Source organism: Saccostrea cucullata, unplaced genomic scaffold (assembly GCF_032062105.1).
Source record: "Saccostrea cucullata isolate Sc308-1 unplaced genomic scaffold, CSIRO_AGI_Scuc_v1 ctg3592, whole genome shotgun sequence".
NCBI classification, from domain to species: Eukaryota; Metazoa; Mollusca; class Bivalvia; order Ostreida; family Ostreidae; genus Saccostrea; species Saccostrea cuccullata.
The window spans coordinates 16,825-33,819 of record NW_026924884.1 but is presented as its reverse complement, the minus strand read 5'-3'; the positions used below and the strand labels follow the sequence as shown (position 1 = coordinate 33,819).

The window sequence follows — 16,995 nt, the reverse complement described above, 5'->3', positions numbered from 1 at the left end:
TACTATGGATAAAAAAAAATATGAAAAATTTAAAAGCAGGTATGGCATGGTAGAAAAACTATACAAACAGATGTATTTATGATATAGAGCAAGTAGATAACATTCATACAATAATAAAATCCTCAAATTTTGTGATCTAGTACATATTATGATATGTATTATATTAAATTTAGAGACGACAAAACATGATATCAAATGGGTGTACATACTCGGAACACCTGGAATTTAAGAGTAAACTTAAATGCAAAGGTTAGCATCTACAGCATTTAACATGCAAGTTATTGGGATAATGAACAAGTGATTTAACATAAAGTAAAATATATTAACAACTTACACTGAATATAGCAAGTTTTTAAAGTGGACAACAAATGCAAACTTCCAGTAAATGGTGGCAATCTCATACACAATAAGTTGTACAACAAATGATTAGTTCGTACCTCATATTGGGTAGTGAAATATCTGGTCAAGTCACTTTCAGGACGAGAGCCTCAGCAAGTTCAATGTTGATCATTCCCATAGCTACTTCAAACTTTTCTGGCACAATTTCTGAAAAAAAAGATGTATACTGCAGGGATTTTTATTCAAACTAGGAATAATTCTCATGAATGTAAAAATTTGAAAAGTTTATAGATGACCGACTAATACCAGACACAGAACAGAAAACTCGCTCGGGTCTTAAAATGGCTCAGGTGAGCTAAAATAAATCAATTCATGTGATTTTATTGATCTTATCAGAAAATTTAAGAAATCTTACCGCTGTTAATCTTCATACTGCTTTTGTCATTTCTTGTGAGCATTTGGATTCTTGTAAATAATGCATGCATAATTGTGCATCATAGAATGTGATAGCTATTTTTAATAATTCATGAATGCTTACGTATTTAACGTAAAAAAATTATGCATAGCTCAGAATCCATTGCTATTGTATTTTAAGGATAAGGAAAATAAGAATATAAACCTCGTATTGTCTACTTGGTAAAGAGCATTTCAAGTTGTTGCAATATTTTTTATACTCTTATGCATAAAGATACAAGTTAATAAAACATTGTTTGTTTATTTGTGATAATAGAAAATTTGAGCGGTATGGTTCTCACCATTTTCACAAGCTGTCTACATAGCCGGCGTTATGGGGAATCGTCTCAGGCACAGTCCACACTGCAACTATTGAAATAATCAAAATAAGTGCTCAATATATTCTTGAGTAGGCATTAAGAAATAAATAAATAATTTATTACATTGTACAACACTCTCTGTAAATGCTGAACAGAGGAACACTTTAGTGACAAAAATTCTGAAACCAATTCCAAACGAGAAAATTCTGGTTAAAATCCATCTTTAAGTTAGATGGTTAAAAGTGATAAATAATTATTACAAAATGTAAATAGCGCTTGCCCAAACGTTTTTACTGCCAGACATTTTATGTGTACAGCCCAGACTAAGGAACAGTAACATTATCAGTAGCAGAGGCAATTATTCATTCAAGGACACATGATAAAATTTTGTACATTGTTCCTACCGCTAAACAGGGTCGTAAATGTCTTCATCTTCTGTTAAAACATAAATTCCATCCCAAGTTTATCATGCTTCTCCTTTTCGAGTAACTCTCTTTCGCCCCTTCCTCCCGTACAACATCATGATCAAGTTCAACATGGCTGCGTGGAACTCTCCAAAAAATTGAATTTCGGCGCGGTGTGTTGTTTTTAAATAAATTGCTTTTCGAGCCCGACTTCGATCCCGATGTAATTGTAGTACAGTGGTAGTCGATAGAGAAAAAAAAGTTATATTCCACAGTATTGAAAAATCTACATAAGGGTTAAATAAATAAAAATGAGAAATAAATAAATTAAAATAAATAGGGTGCCTAAATATTTTTTTTCAAAAATGTTTCAACATAAGTTTACATTAGGTATAAAGAATTATTTATGACATATTCAAAATACCAAAAATGTACTTAAACTTTAAGTATAAGCATATTTACTTTTACATGTCGATATTCTTAAACGGGACGTATAATAATCTCAATTAAACTATATTATTCTCGACGTATTTTGCATTAAATATGATTATACTTTTTTGAAAACTGTATTTAGTTATATCACAATATATCTCATGTAAAATTTACCGTTATACATTAATTAAATTCAATACAAGAAATTAACTGGAGTAAACGAATTTATTAAATTATATTAAACGCGACTTTTCATGCAGTGTATATTGCTATTCTTACGCGGGTTTGTTAAGGCAGCACACGGATCAGAATTCGGCGAATTAAGACTTTTTTATAATGGTTAACACTAATAAATCAGAAAAGTTACGGATGAAACTGTTGCTATCATTATGCATTTTATAGACTTCAATGGGACTTATACAACAGGAAGCACTTCACCTTGTCGTCATCACGTGACGTCTGTAATTAGAATATATGCCTTAATGAAAAAGTAACATTACTCCGGGGATACTTAATTTCAATTTGTAATATCAAGTATGTAAAATATTTCTGTACCATACAAAGTGCTGCTAAAATCCTACTGTCCTATCAGAAAAATAATTATTCAACACTTTCGGTCGAAACCTTCACAAAATTTTACATTTCGTTCAAAACATCGAAAAAAATGCATCAATTCCCGTTAACCATACGATTCTAGCAGCAATTTCCAAAAACAATAGAATAAGAACTTTAGATAGAAACATAAATTAAGTTTCAAAGTATGTGGCGTAGTGTTGAACTTTTGCATCTTTTTTTGTTACGAAAGACAGAAGAAAGGCTGATCGGTAAGTAAATACCCTACCTGCTTTAATATTACGAAGAACGTGTACAAGTATATTAGCCTAACTTTTTCATATGCTTTATTCCCACATGAAGCACACATGATATTCAATCTGAATGCTTTTAACTTCCGATTTCTTGTGTTTGTTTACATGATTTCTCGTTACGTTTCACTTTCCCTCTGCTACTGCATGATCAACAGTTATGACGTCACGGATTTGGTTTAACCCCTGTGATAACTACAGAGGTCCAAAAACGACAAAATTCCATTAATGTTTTGCCTCTGCATATTTTGATTCATTTTTACGACCTCAAATCAATCTTAGATATCAATTTTAAGAAATTGTTATCTCTAAACTTCACATCATATAGCTTACTATGACGACATATATAGGCAAGTAGAATATTTGGTTGTAACCTAAAGATACCTGCGTATTATTTGGGAAAAGTGGATCTTAACATGAACAACAGGCCAATCGTTGAATACTAGTAAATAGCAACGTTTATGCCTACTGATGTTTACATTTTAGGTCGAACACATGGTTCATGTCCCTTTATATTCAATATCAAATGGACTGAAAAATATACAAATATTATAAAGTGTGAAAGATGTAACAGGCGTTTGCAATATATAGTTCACTACAAAATATGTATAATATGTAATTATGTACCATGTGTCAACTTGAGAACACCAGTCCTTCAAGGATAAGAAAAATGAGCTGCATCTCTAAAGCATTAAAATGGTTTAAACACTGAGATTTTATCAGCTATTTCAATACCCGTGGTCACACGTGTTATTGTTCAGGGAACTGACAATTGTAAAATAAATATTTCAAAAAGGAGTAGTGAAGCAACCGACTTGCAGAACACCGTCGACTAACATAGAATTTAAAGTTTATTTGCAATCATAAGCATTAAATAATAGAATAAAATATATGAATTGCCAACTTCCTTTACAAAATAAAAAGTTAGAATGTTCTTTGTGCCTTTCCGATTACCATTAGATTTGTTTATTTTTTTCAGCGCAAAGTTCCTGATGTACATTGAGTAACCCACAATGCAATTCTCATTGAGCTGATGTGTCAGTAAATGTTGCCTCATTTGCCAATCTGATGAAAATATATATTGTGAAACATGTGAAATAACGAACAACGTTTAAGATCAAAAATCCACAAGAGAAATCAAAACACAAAATAGAGCAAACACGGACCTCCAAAACATCAGAGGTAGGATCAGGTGTCATGGAAGAGTGAGTATCCCCTCCCGATCGTCACATCCACCATGTGCTCCTTGTCATGATTGGGAAATACCAGAAAAGTCTGTCGTCAATTCAGTGTATAAATAATGGACTAACAATAAGTAAGAAAAAAATCAGTCAGCAGTTGACTCAATCTTGAATTGTATTTGCTGACAAGGTCATTGTATCGACAGAACTTACAAAATGATGACTTTAAACGAACCAGATGAAATTCCTGTTTCATAAACTTGTTTATCAACAATTTACCTCGTTTTTAGAAATTATTCATACATAGAGGATGCTCTTGCATATCAAATAAACAGATATATACAGACTCTATTTGTAATTGATGAAGGTATATGCTGCATAAGTAAGGAACATTGTCGATAGAAAAGTTAGTCATCACGATTACTATATAACTTGGTTGTTAGATTATCCTTAAGGTCTTTTTCAAGTAAAATATCCAAGTATGAATCAGATGAGCCAGACTTTGTAGTATCTTTTATCTCAAGGTATTTAAAATCAATTTTTGATTGAATAATCAATCCATTAAAATTAAATGATGTTTTATGAAATAATTAGAAGTTTGCTTGATGTCATAAAAATGTCAGTAACTTAGGTCTGCTAACCGGAACCATAAATGCACTCTCGTATGTGCTATTTCGAGGATATAAACCGGACATTAAGGACGACTTTTAATTAAATTCATGTTAATTACTATGCAACTGAAGTTTGTCTATAGGTTACGGACATCAAGTGATGCCTAGTATATTTCTAAAGAGGTAAGTATGAAATTTTTTGTAGCCGTTTCATAGTTTATTTTCAAAATTCATTGTGATTTTTTTTAAATACTGAAATCAAAACTCTCGATCAGCATTTCAACAAAATTGTCTTTTAGACCTCGGATTTGGATAACATTATATTTTAATTTTATTTTATTTGCTAAAGAAATATAAACTGAGGATACCCTATTTGTGTAGTGGTTTTGGATTTTAATTTCACTAGTCCTAGTTTTTTTTATGGTATTACATCAACACAGTAAATTTTGCATTAGGGAACTGACCTCATGCTTTGTTTTCTTTTCTGTGCCAGAAAAACGTCATGTTTTATGAACAATATCTCTTCAGAACATTACAGTGCTAAGGAAACTACACAGGAAGATACAAGACCTTTCAGTTTAAACTGAAAGAAGGCTTTCAGAGACTTTTCAGTTGCCATTCAGCCACTGAATGGCACATACATTTTAGTGACCTATCAGTTGCATTTCAGTCACATTTTAGGTACCTTTCAGTCACCATTCAGCGGAGACGTATCAATTGCACACTGTTATTAGCAGACCCATTTTTCTATATAAGGCAGAATTTATTCAAATTCTTATGTGTGAAAAGAAGAAAACATTTGCTGTTGCCTTCTACCCGACATTAAATGTATCCATGTGAGCATGAATGAAAGATACTACACCGTCTAACACATCTGTTTCATATTTGGATCTTTTACTTTAAAAAAAAACCTTTTTAATTTAACAACCAAGCTCCTCGATAAACGTAATGACTAACTTTTCTACCGTCAAATTCCCTTACTTAAACAGCAATTTACTTTAATCATTGCATACAGAGCTCATATATCCCAGTTGATTCGATCCACAAAGGTAGGTTCTACGTAAGAACAATTTCTAAAACTAGGTAAATTATTGACAAACAAGTTGATGAAACAGGAATATTAGCAGTTATGTTTAAGATCATCATTTCGTAAGTTCTATGGTCGATACAATGACCTTGTAATCAAATATAATTGATAACTGAATCAAATGCGGAAGTTTTTCATACAAATTGTTAGTCCAACATTTATAAACTGAATTGACGACGGATTTTCCGGTATTTTCCAATCATGACAAGAATACACTGCGGGTGTGATCGTTCGATACCACCTCTGATGTTTCTTGAGGCCCGTGTTTCCTCTGCTCTTGCTTTTTTTTTTTAAATTGCTTTAAGGACTTTTGATTATGAATAAGGTTCGTTATCTCAATATCTTTCATCTTTAAAAAAAAATGCATACCTGCTAATTTTTTCTAAGAAATATCTCTTCACCTAAACTGTCTTAATGATATTTTTGGGTTCATGGCTTTCGTATTATAGAATTAATTATAAATAAATGCAAGCTACGGAATATTAATTTTTCAATCAGTATATAAATCAGTACAATTTATGGAAAGCCCTACTTTAACATTTTTGTACCCTAAGCTTATGTTTTTAATGTCTTGTGAACGTTCAAAGTTGAAATCTACATCAATTCAGTTACAGCATTAAAATATATTTATGTTTTTTTTTTCAATCCACAAAAGCAGAAACAAAAAAAAAATACTTAAAACGATTTTCTTTTTTATAATGAGAGCTTGAAAGCCTGTGCGGAAAATCTAACAATAAAAATAATTTTGAAGTCTCAAATGATAGAAAGGAAAAATATTGAATAAAAGTTTTAAAAAGTAAAAAATAAAATGTCTGGTTGAAAAAAAAATCTCTGGTCATTTTAAGGCCCTAGCTAGAGAATATGAACTATCATTGTGACGTTCTTCTGTGCGCTTTGTTTTCCTGGAAAAATTGACGGATTTTCCTTAAATGTTACTTTTCAATAATGGAGGATTGTATTTAAAATTAGGGCCTGCTAGACTCATTATCCTCTCTTATATGTTTCCTGCGTCCATGTGTAATAACCTTTTTACAGATGGGTGTTGCTTTAGTAGTTTCAGATCAGTCAATGATTGTTATCTTCAACTTTCTTTTCAATTTTAAAATGAAACTTAGTCATATCTTTTTAAGGCATGCATATTTAAAAGTTGAAATACCGAATGGTAAATTAATGGAATATATTCCTTGTAAATCAGATAATTGTCGCTTTGAACTTTGAATAACTAAATTTTAATTTTATCTGGACAAGGAAACCTTTGTCGAATTATTATTATTTTTTTAATTTATATTTAAGAAGAGCTAATTGGGAAACAGAAAACTGATTAAATATTAGTCAGGCTGAATGTATAATTATGCACTATACCTTTATGAAAAACAACTTTTAATTGTAATTATTTAATATTGGAATTGTAGTTGCAAATTAAACATTAATCCTAATTCACAGCAGATTCCACAAATCAATATTTTAGGGAATACGTAACAGTTAGCCAATCACTTGTCAGTAACTCATACATGTTTCGATATCTATGTCCGGTGTTTGGTATACCTTATTGCAAATAATCCTGGCACACAGCACCAGTAGCTTTAAATGCAAAATACGATATGGCCGTTATTTATGCGATGTATTTTATCTTTGTTTTATTTGCGTTGTCTCAGTCTACATTTATTTCTCGGAAATACATTGCGAAACTTGAATTTGATGATAAAAAATCAAATAATGAACTCTTAAAAGAATTCATGTCTACATCGGAGATACAATGTGCAAGGCGATGCCAAAGGGAGTGTAGTTTCTTTGGATTTAACCCTCAAACGAGGACATGTCGTGCACATATGGAGGCTTTTACGTCGAACATTTCTGATGAGGTTGGCTGGAGATACTACTCACGTGACTGTATGTATAACTCTAATTTGTCTTCATTTGCCACAAATCAAAAAAATCATTATTTTTCAATCGCAAACATTTTAGAAAGGAGAAAACATTAAGAGCCATTCTCTATAAGAACCAAAATTTTTCAATAATCGGTGGAAAGGTGATGTCACCGATTTTGTTCAAATTTTATAATTATTACGTATACAACACCGGTACCTTTCTTGAAATTTAGCAAAAAAAAAAAAATATTGAGGGTGCCGATACAATGGTAACTACACATGGTTCAAATATGGCCTCCTGGACGCCTCTCACAGCAATGTGTTTGACATTTTTTAATCAGAAATAATTAAACAAGCGAAAAATTTGAATATAAAAAAAAATATATCTGCTTTAGAACAAGACTGAAAGCAACAAAAATGATGTAATTTACTTTTGTCTATCATAATTATATCTAATTTAATCACTAAAATCTCAATGTCTTGCTAAATTGACCATTATTGGATAATTTTTTTTATACATTTTTGAGCATAAATTAAAGAAAAATGCAGCAGCAGATTTTCATCTCAATCAAGTATAATGTGAATTTGAACCCAACGAAAAAAATACTAAAAAATAAAAGTTGTGTTTTTTCTTAGATTCAAAATAATTGACTTTCAAAATCGTTGCCATGGCAACATCAGATATATTTCAAGATAGATTAACTTGTGTTGTGTATATTTCTTTGATTAAAAATTGTTGGAAAAACTAAAATTTGGATCAATCTACATTTATAGCATATTAATTCAGAATTTTTTTTTTTAGATAAGGTTTGCTGGTTTTCATAGCAACTATATATGTTCATGTATTATGCTTTTGTTGTAAAAAGAGACATAATTATGATCTTCATATTCGATTTTCATATAAAAAAAATTCAATTGACTCAACAACAATCCATTTGATACTTTCATGAAAAAATCTTAATATGTTAATGTGATCATTGTTACATGCACAATTGTCATGGAAACCTTTCAAACTTTCATTAAGTATAATATGCTGTATAATGTTCTATGCGTGTGAGTTATACAGCAAAAGTTGTTTAGTATGAACACAGATATTGCGAATTTACGGATATAGCGAAGTCATCTTGGATCCCCGGCAATATAAATTTATTGAATTTCTTATACGGTTATAACGAATTATAGCTATAGCGAAGCAATTTTATATGTCCCTGGGACTTCGTTATAACGCATTTTTGCCGTAGTAATAATATTGGTCTTTTTAAGATCAAACAGAGGGTGATACATGGTAACATTATAATTCAAACAAGACCCCATCTATTCATCATATGAAACAATATTCAGAAAAGGGATGTGTCGTAGTTTATTCTAAAATATTTGAGTAGTTGCCAAGGAAATAGCCATGTTGAACTTTCCTTAGCAACAAGTCTTTTAACAGCTGTTTATACAATGGACTAAAAAGCATATTTTCCATTTGGCAGCGGAAAGACAAAATTAGATTGAAATGTTTTCAATATTTTTTCTTTGGTAAATATGTTTTTTACGGGGTAAGTTTATTATGTGTTTTACATGTTTTATGCCCCAGTAATCAAAGAATATGGGTATATACATGTAAAGTTTGCCCTCTCAACCATTCTGTTTGTTTGTCCACTAAAACGTTAACATTGTCCATAACTTTTAAATTGCTGGGGCTATGGCTTTCATATTCAACATAATTTATGTATTCTCAAAAGATCTTTCATTGTGTACCAAAATATTTGATATCTTGATGTTGGATTATGACCCAGTTTCGGAAGAATTTACCCAATTACAACGCGTGAAATTTTGTGCTAGGGCTTTCATACCTTTCTGTGAAAAGTCTTTTGCATGGAAATATGAATTCATAAATATGTATTTTACCTATTGACCTTCACCTTGAAATTTGACCCACTTTAACCTTGGGAATGACTTTTGAGCAATTACTATTAGAACCTTTATGTTTCAAAAGTGTGTTCAATTCAACAAGGCCTCCCCACACATACAAACAATATTGACATTTTGATCTTGGATGTTAATGTACTTTTGAGAAGTTTTAACCATGGCCATATCTTTATAATAATTGGTGCTATGACTTTAGTATTTCACTTGTGTGTTTCTTGTAAGGTCTTCTCGTTTGTACCTTTTATTTCACCTTTTCACCTTGACCTTTGAGTCTGACCCACATTTAACCTTCGCCACGACTGTGACAGGGCTTCCATATTTCACATGCACATTCATTGAGACAGGTCGTTTCTTTGAGTAGCAACTCCTTTCATAAAAACAAACCTGGTTTTGGAAATATGATACATATGTTTTATTTGGTTAAAACAATTTGATAAGTATTAAATGTTGAAAGATATTTTGACATCAAGCTGTTTACAAGGAGAGTGGCTCATAACTATAACTGAATGAACACTAAAAACCGGATTTTACCTCAGAATTTAAATTGTAAAATTCTACACAAGGTTAGGTGAAGTCTACCACTGCACCCAACTTAACAATCACACAGAAGACTGTACATGAAAATCATAGGGAAAATATATAGAAAACAATAGTGATCAACAATCTTTGGTACACTTGTAGATGCTTTCCTCCCTTTTCTAGTTTTTAAAGGCAGACAGTTTAACAATCTCACATGCTTCCTGTGATACTTCACTTTGAATTTAAAAAAAAAAGGATCCATTTTTTGAATACTACGGAAAGAGATATAATTGAGAAGAAAAACTATTTTATGTTGATATCTAAGACATGGTTTCAGTAGAGTTTTTTTTTTTCTTAATTTTCCATGCATGCATCTACAACCATGCTGACTCTTTACTTGACAGTTTTCAAAGATTGTTCAATAACCTACAAAAAGAATTAAATATGCAAAAATTAAACCAAGTTATAAATTATTTGAAAATGATTTAATTTTGTTTATATTTTTGCCTCTCATTGGTTGATTTATAAAAAGGAACGCAAAATATTTTGTATAATCTGGTTTGGTATGGGGACACACCCCTTTGACGACCAGCTTAATCATCTTATCCATGCAATTCCCTCATTTCCAGTCTTCGAAAAATTCAAGATTTAATAACTGTTTCTTTAACTTCAAACACTTACTCGATCTTACCTCATTGTAAACACACATCTATGTATCGGTTATTACCTCCCATCGCTTCACATCACTTCCGTTACTACAGTTGTATTAATGCGCGGTAAATTTGAACTCGTAAAAAGCAACAGAATTATACATCCAAAATTGTTAAATTATTTTAAAATCAAATGATAAGGAATGACTCTAATTCTTGGCCCTATTATCGAGTATAATCTGGTTTGGGTCAATTTACGCTTTTTTTAATACGCTTTCTCAGCAACTACTCATTGCAGATGATTGAAACTTGAGCACATACATTGCTGAGGCATGCAATATGGCAGGATTAAATTCATTTCTGTATTCTTACTATTTCCCTGCATCTTTGCGTTACTGAACTTGTGTAATATTAACATGATAGTGTATATTCACACCAGAGCGAGGGTATTACTATTGTGCATTAGCTCACATACTTTTTTAAAATCTCTTTTAAAATCAAATTTGTTATTCCTATTTAAACTTCACCAGTGCTGGTTATTACAGTGTAGTGTAAACTAAAAGGAAGACATATGCCTCATTATAACTTTGTTTTATAGATCTTAAAGACAAACAAGAGGCCCATGGGCCACATCGCTCACATGAGCACTGTAGCTAGGAAAAAATGGAAATTGGTTTATTATTGAGAAGTTTAAATCCAAAAGTAGTCCCATGACAAATCATGGCTTTGCTATTCTTGAGAAGATGATTTTTAAAAGAATTTTCATATATATGTCTATGAAAAAAATTGTTCAGCCATTTTGGCCACGCCCTACCCCCCGGGGGTCATGATTTAAACAAACTTGAATCTACTTTACCTTAGGATGCTTCCACATAAATATGATCAATTATGGCTTTGTTATTCTTGAAAAGAAGATTTTTAAAGAGTTTTCCTATATATTTCTACATAAAACTTTGGTCGGCCATTTTTGCCCCACCCTACCCTCGGGGGTTATGATTTTCTACACTACCTGAGAATGTTTCCCCATAGGTTTCATCTTTCCTGGCACTCTGGTTATTGAGAAGACGATTTTTAAAACATGCCACCAAATTTTCATTAATTCCCAGTTATCTCCCCTTGAATGAGGGCGTGGCCCTTCATTTGAACAAACTTTAATCCCCTTCACCCAAGGATGCTTTGTGGCAAATTTGGTTGAAATTTTCCCAGCGGTTCTTGAGAAGAAGTTGAAAATGTGAAAAGTTTACAGACAGACGGACATCTAGACAGCTAGACGGACGCCGGACAAAATGTGATCAGAAAAGCTCACTTGAGCCTTCGGCTCCGCGGGTGCTTAAAGGCCGCCCATAGGAATTTTGCCCTAAAATATACCGAAAAAATCAATATAATGTTGATATCTATTTTATTAGCATGAATTTAAATTGAATTTCTACTGCGTATGTATGTATGGGTCTCAGGCTAGTTCGGCCAAAGCGACCTCACGTACAGAAGCTGTTTGTCACGTGACATAGTTAAAATTAGACAAAAAAATGTACATTTACACTATACGCATTGAAATAAAGTAAAATTACAGAAAAAATCAACAGAGCACAACTTGCTCCACGCACTTTTCAAAATAGTAGGGATAATAGCGACATGTGTACAAAATATCACATTTCATAGTTAAGCGGACATTGTTAAACTTTTGAGATTTTCGAGGGGTTGTTGCTGCGATTATAGAACGTGTGTGTATAAAAATACATGACTGCAGCTATATAAGATACCTATTCGTTATCAATTTAATTAGACTGTGAAATATAAATTAATGCATTAAAAAAATATGACTCAATTTCAGTCAGATCACGCTTAATTCTTTTTTATTTTCATATTTACATGTTCGATAACATATCTTGATCTATGTCTCAAGTGCAGAGAAACTGCGTGTCAAAGTAGTCTATGACGTCATATCTGTCAGTACAGCGAGATTAAGTTGGCTTTAATTTTATATTCAAATGGTGTTATAAGGACAAGATAAGTAGCACATTAATTTATTTTTACAACAATTAGAAGAGACCACTGTATGTAAAATTGTATGAAAAAGAAAATTATATTTATTCGCCGAGATTCATTCGTGCAGTTTCGCAGTGACGTCATAAACGATTTCCCGAAGCTCTGCATAGACTGATCTACCTTTGGTATTCCTTAATTTAGCTGCGTCAGGTGAGCTAAAGAATGTTGAAATAAAATTGTATAATGTAATGTGGGTTAAAAAGTTATCTACCTTGACAACCAAATGAAATTCTTAGTACTAGCTAATATACATAAACAAGGCAAGAATTTTTTTTCCCGTGATTTTAGTGATAAAGTGGGGAAAAAAAGAAACTGATTTTGTTATTGTATATTCAAAAAGATTAATCTATATAAGCTACAAGCAGATCCATTATGAATAAAACGCTAATTTTAATGCAGCGAAAGCACAGATCGTCTGCATTCTATTCAAAGGTAAACAAACAAATACACAAACATACATTAGAGCTGCTAGTACATATTCACCTAATAGAATAGAAATGAAGTCCTTCTTGTCGGTAATGATGAAGAATGATGCAGAATAACCTCCTCAGTCTCGAAATGTTGTTTGAAAAATAAAAACCTAGGCTAACGCCTCGGCTTTTATCTTTCAAACAACATTTCGAGACCAAGGAGGTTATTCTGCAACATTCACGAAAACGCAGACTTTATTTCTTAAATGGTCGTTTTTATGTTTTAGTCATCCCAATCGATTGTAAGGATCTCCAGGATAACAATTACACTAATACAGGGGTGTACAACATCTATCCTTATGGAATCAGCTTCATTCCTGTCCGGGTGTACTGTGACATGGACACAATGGACGGGGGATGGACGGTACGTAATATATTTCAAAATTAGAAAAATAAGTATCCCATCCGCACTACGCGGTCTTGTTGTTCCAAAGAATAAGAATAATAAAATGACAATATTTAGCTTAAATCATTTCATACTGAACATACAAATAAACATAACAATGATTTATTTTGCTATACATGTATGTGCTAACTTTTAAAGGCAATCCAAAGGCGTGTCAGTGGATCCCTCAGTTTTGACAAAGATTGGACGGCATATAAGAATGGTTTTGGTGCCCCTGAACAGGATCTCTGGGTTGGTAAGTATAAACCTCTTACATAAGATCTTTCATACGCTGCAAAATTGAAGGGTAGTCTTTTGTTGTGGCAGATGAAAAAAATGAAAGGGTATCAACCATACATCTGATTTTAAGACAGGATAATATGTTTAAACGATATTCACTTATAGCCTTTAATTGGTATTTGGAAAAAAATAATAAATGTAAAACTCACTTAGTAGCATGGCTTAATAAACCTACAATTAGAATTAAGGTATACAGCTAACCAAATTTGATTTGGCATTTATTTAGGAGCGTTGTTCGGAAATTATTGAGACTTTTACTTTATAGAGGATTATTTCATGAAAATTCGTCAACATTTCATATATGAAGAACCATTAGAACAATTATGCAAAATTTCCAATTTGCAAGGCAATCAGATGTAGGCTCCTGTGAACTTATAAACATGCATATATCCGTCGATATGGAGCAAAATCGCTATGTCCATTTATGCCCTGTTCACACAGAGTTTAATTTGAATTAAACGTATCTTTACTTCGCTTAGTGTTCAGATGGAGAAATAAATGAGAATTAGTGTAATTCGAATTAATTTACTGCGCATTAAATTACTTCGCATTATCTTTGTGTGAACGCTAACCGAGCTAATTCGAATTGAAATTTTGGGGCATGCGTAATGGCAAAAATAAGTCAAATACGTCATGTCAGTGGTCAGCTTTAAGTACTTCTTCTATTTTTGAGTGAAAAACTAAGAAAAAAATGTTTTAATCACTAAAATATATGTACAGACACTGTACCATTATGTCAGATGCATCTGCTTCTGCATAAAATCAAAGGTGAAGTGATTTGCAAATGACGTCATAATAGCCTTACTGACGTCTGACTGTCGAAGTAAAATTTTGATTCGCATTAGTTTACTTCGCATTAATTTACTGCAAATTTAACTTGTCCTGTGAACAGGGCATTAATCTATTCACATCAGCCGGAGATGTTTCCATGTGGAACAATTGAGAACCGTTTAAGCTTCTCTGTTTGTCACCATATCTAACATTGTAATTAACCTGTCTCTTTACCTTAAACGATATGTGTTTTTCCTACATCAGCATAAAATTGACATGTGTCACACTAGGTACATGTATATGCAGTATGCACTAGATTTCACCCTGGTTGAATTATTGGTTAGAAAAAATATAAACAAATGAAATAATAAACCCTTAGAAATGTTTTATTTCCGCTGTTATTGTTTTAGTAATTTGGTCAGTCTCATAAGGGTTTTAACCGGTACATAGCGCTACACAAAAATTTGGGTATGCTCGCTGCTCCACCTTGACGTCATAATCTATATTGTGGTTGTTATCGTATTTCGAATCAGAATGACAGATTTTTATACTTCTTAAGAGGATAAAATTAATATTTTAAAAATATTTCTTGCTTTTATGAATTCTTGATGTTTTCAAACGTACTTGCACTTGTTCACCGACTGACGTTTATAAGAAAGAAAAATTATACACATTGTCTAAATAATTTCCGAATAGCCTTCGTATATTAAGATGATGTTTCGGAGGTCCGTGTTTGCTCTGCTTCTATTTTTTATTGTTTAAATGGACTTTGAGATTGAATACTGTTCGTTATCTTCATATCCTCATTATGAATAAATTTTCTGTATTGCAATAGATTTTACAGTTGATTTCAAGCATAATTTAATCCAGGAAATGACGTTATCCATCAATTAACTAAAGAAAACTCATTCCTCTATGTGTCCATTACTCTCAAAGATAGTACAACGCTCTATGAAATGTACAATCACTTTTCTGTCTCCGACGAAGCCGGGAAATATCAACTGTTTCTTGCAGGGCCTGCCACGGGAAACTTAGGTAAGTATATTTCAACTAAGATCTTAAAAGAAAAGGTTCAAATCAACTATACCATCAAACTCTTCTTTGCATGGAAAGATTAATATCAAGTGGTTGTAAGCAAAAATCTTTATTTCTCTAATATTTCGTAAAGATCTTTAATTCCACCTTTAAATATTTCACTAACTTTGTTGTAACTGAAATGTTCAAAGAAAATTTAAAAAAAGAAAGAGTCAGATATCTTCTTTTTTTTTTTTTTTTATTCACATCTCTTTTTACAATATCACACATTGAATTAATACATGATGTATTTTTTTTTATAGAAAGAGGTAGAAAGAGGAATAAAGGAAAGCGAGAGAAAGAGAGGAGAGAGAGAGAGAAGAGTGAAAGAGAGAGTTTAATAGAAAAGTTGGTTCAATCTGTTCCACTGGGCATCAAATTTTTCTTTTCCCTTATTTCTAGAAGATATAAATTTGTGTGTTTCTTAATAAAACTTCATTTGTGATATTGCAGCACATAAATTCAAATGTTTCTTAGTACACCTTGATGTGTAAACATAATATTTCAGCCAAAGGATAATAGAATTTTGAATATCAGTATAATTCTTAATGTAACCTAAAATAAAAGCATCTATGGGTGAAGGGAAACAGAAATTGAGAATTTCATGGTCCCTGCTCTCCTGAAGCGTGGGGGGTGGGGCCAAAACCACTAAAATTATTGAAATCTTTAAAAATCCTCTTCTTTACCCCTGGACATCAAGCAGTCAAACCGTTTGCATGATTGTAATAAGCATTGAGTCCCCTACGAACGTTGTGAAATTCATGGCCCTAGCATCAGGGGTTTTATTGCTAGGGCGAAGCTAAATAGATTATATAGTGAAAATGCATCATTTCTTTGAAAATCTTCTTCTTTACTCCTGGGTATTTAATAAGGTAAATAAGAACATAGTTATGTTGAATAAGGCTGCCTTATCCAAAATTGTGAATTTCATGGCCCAAGGTCAGGGGTTCTTACAATGTAGGTGCTAGAGCGGGGCCATATAGATTATATAGTGAAAATGCCTTATTTCTTTTAAAATCTTCTTCTTTGCTCCTGGGTATTTAATTAACCAACCAAATACATAGTTATGTTGAATAAGGCTGCCTCTTCCAAAATTGTGAATTTTATGGCCTAGGGTCAGGCGTTCTTAGGTGCTAGGGTGGGATTTACACGTTTTTTAATCAAATAACTTTTTACATCGTGTTTGAAGAATAATCATTTCATTGCAAAAATTATCTATGATATTTATATTTCTATTATTATAACTCAGCTGCTACTTATTTCATGAAATTTCCCTGTACAATAATACATGAAGTACCTACACAT

The 16,995-nt window shown here is 32.1% G+C and overlaps 1 long non-coding RNA gene across 1 annotated transcript; it reads right to left on the bottom strand.

Annotated features, from left to right (window-relative positions):
- Window positions 1-518: 518 nt before the first annotated feature.
- LOC134267516 (uncharacterized) lies at window positions 519-1,752 on the bottom strand. The gene is made up of 3 exons (XR_009992173.1): window positions 1,517-1,752; window positions 1,095-1,161; window positions 519-546 (listed from the first exon to the last, which is right to left on the bottom strand). It is a non-coding gene; the product is annotated as an uncharacterized LOC134267516 (long non-coding RNA).
- Between the last annotated feature and the right edge of the window lie 15,243 nt (window positions 1,753-16,995).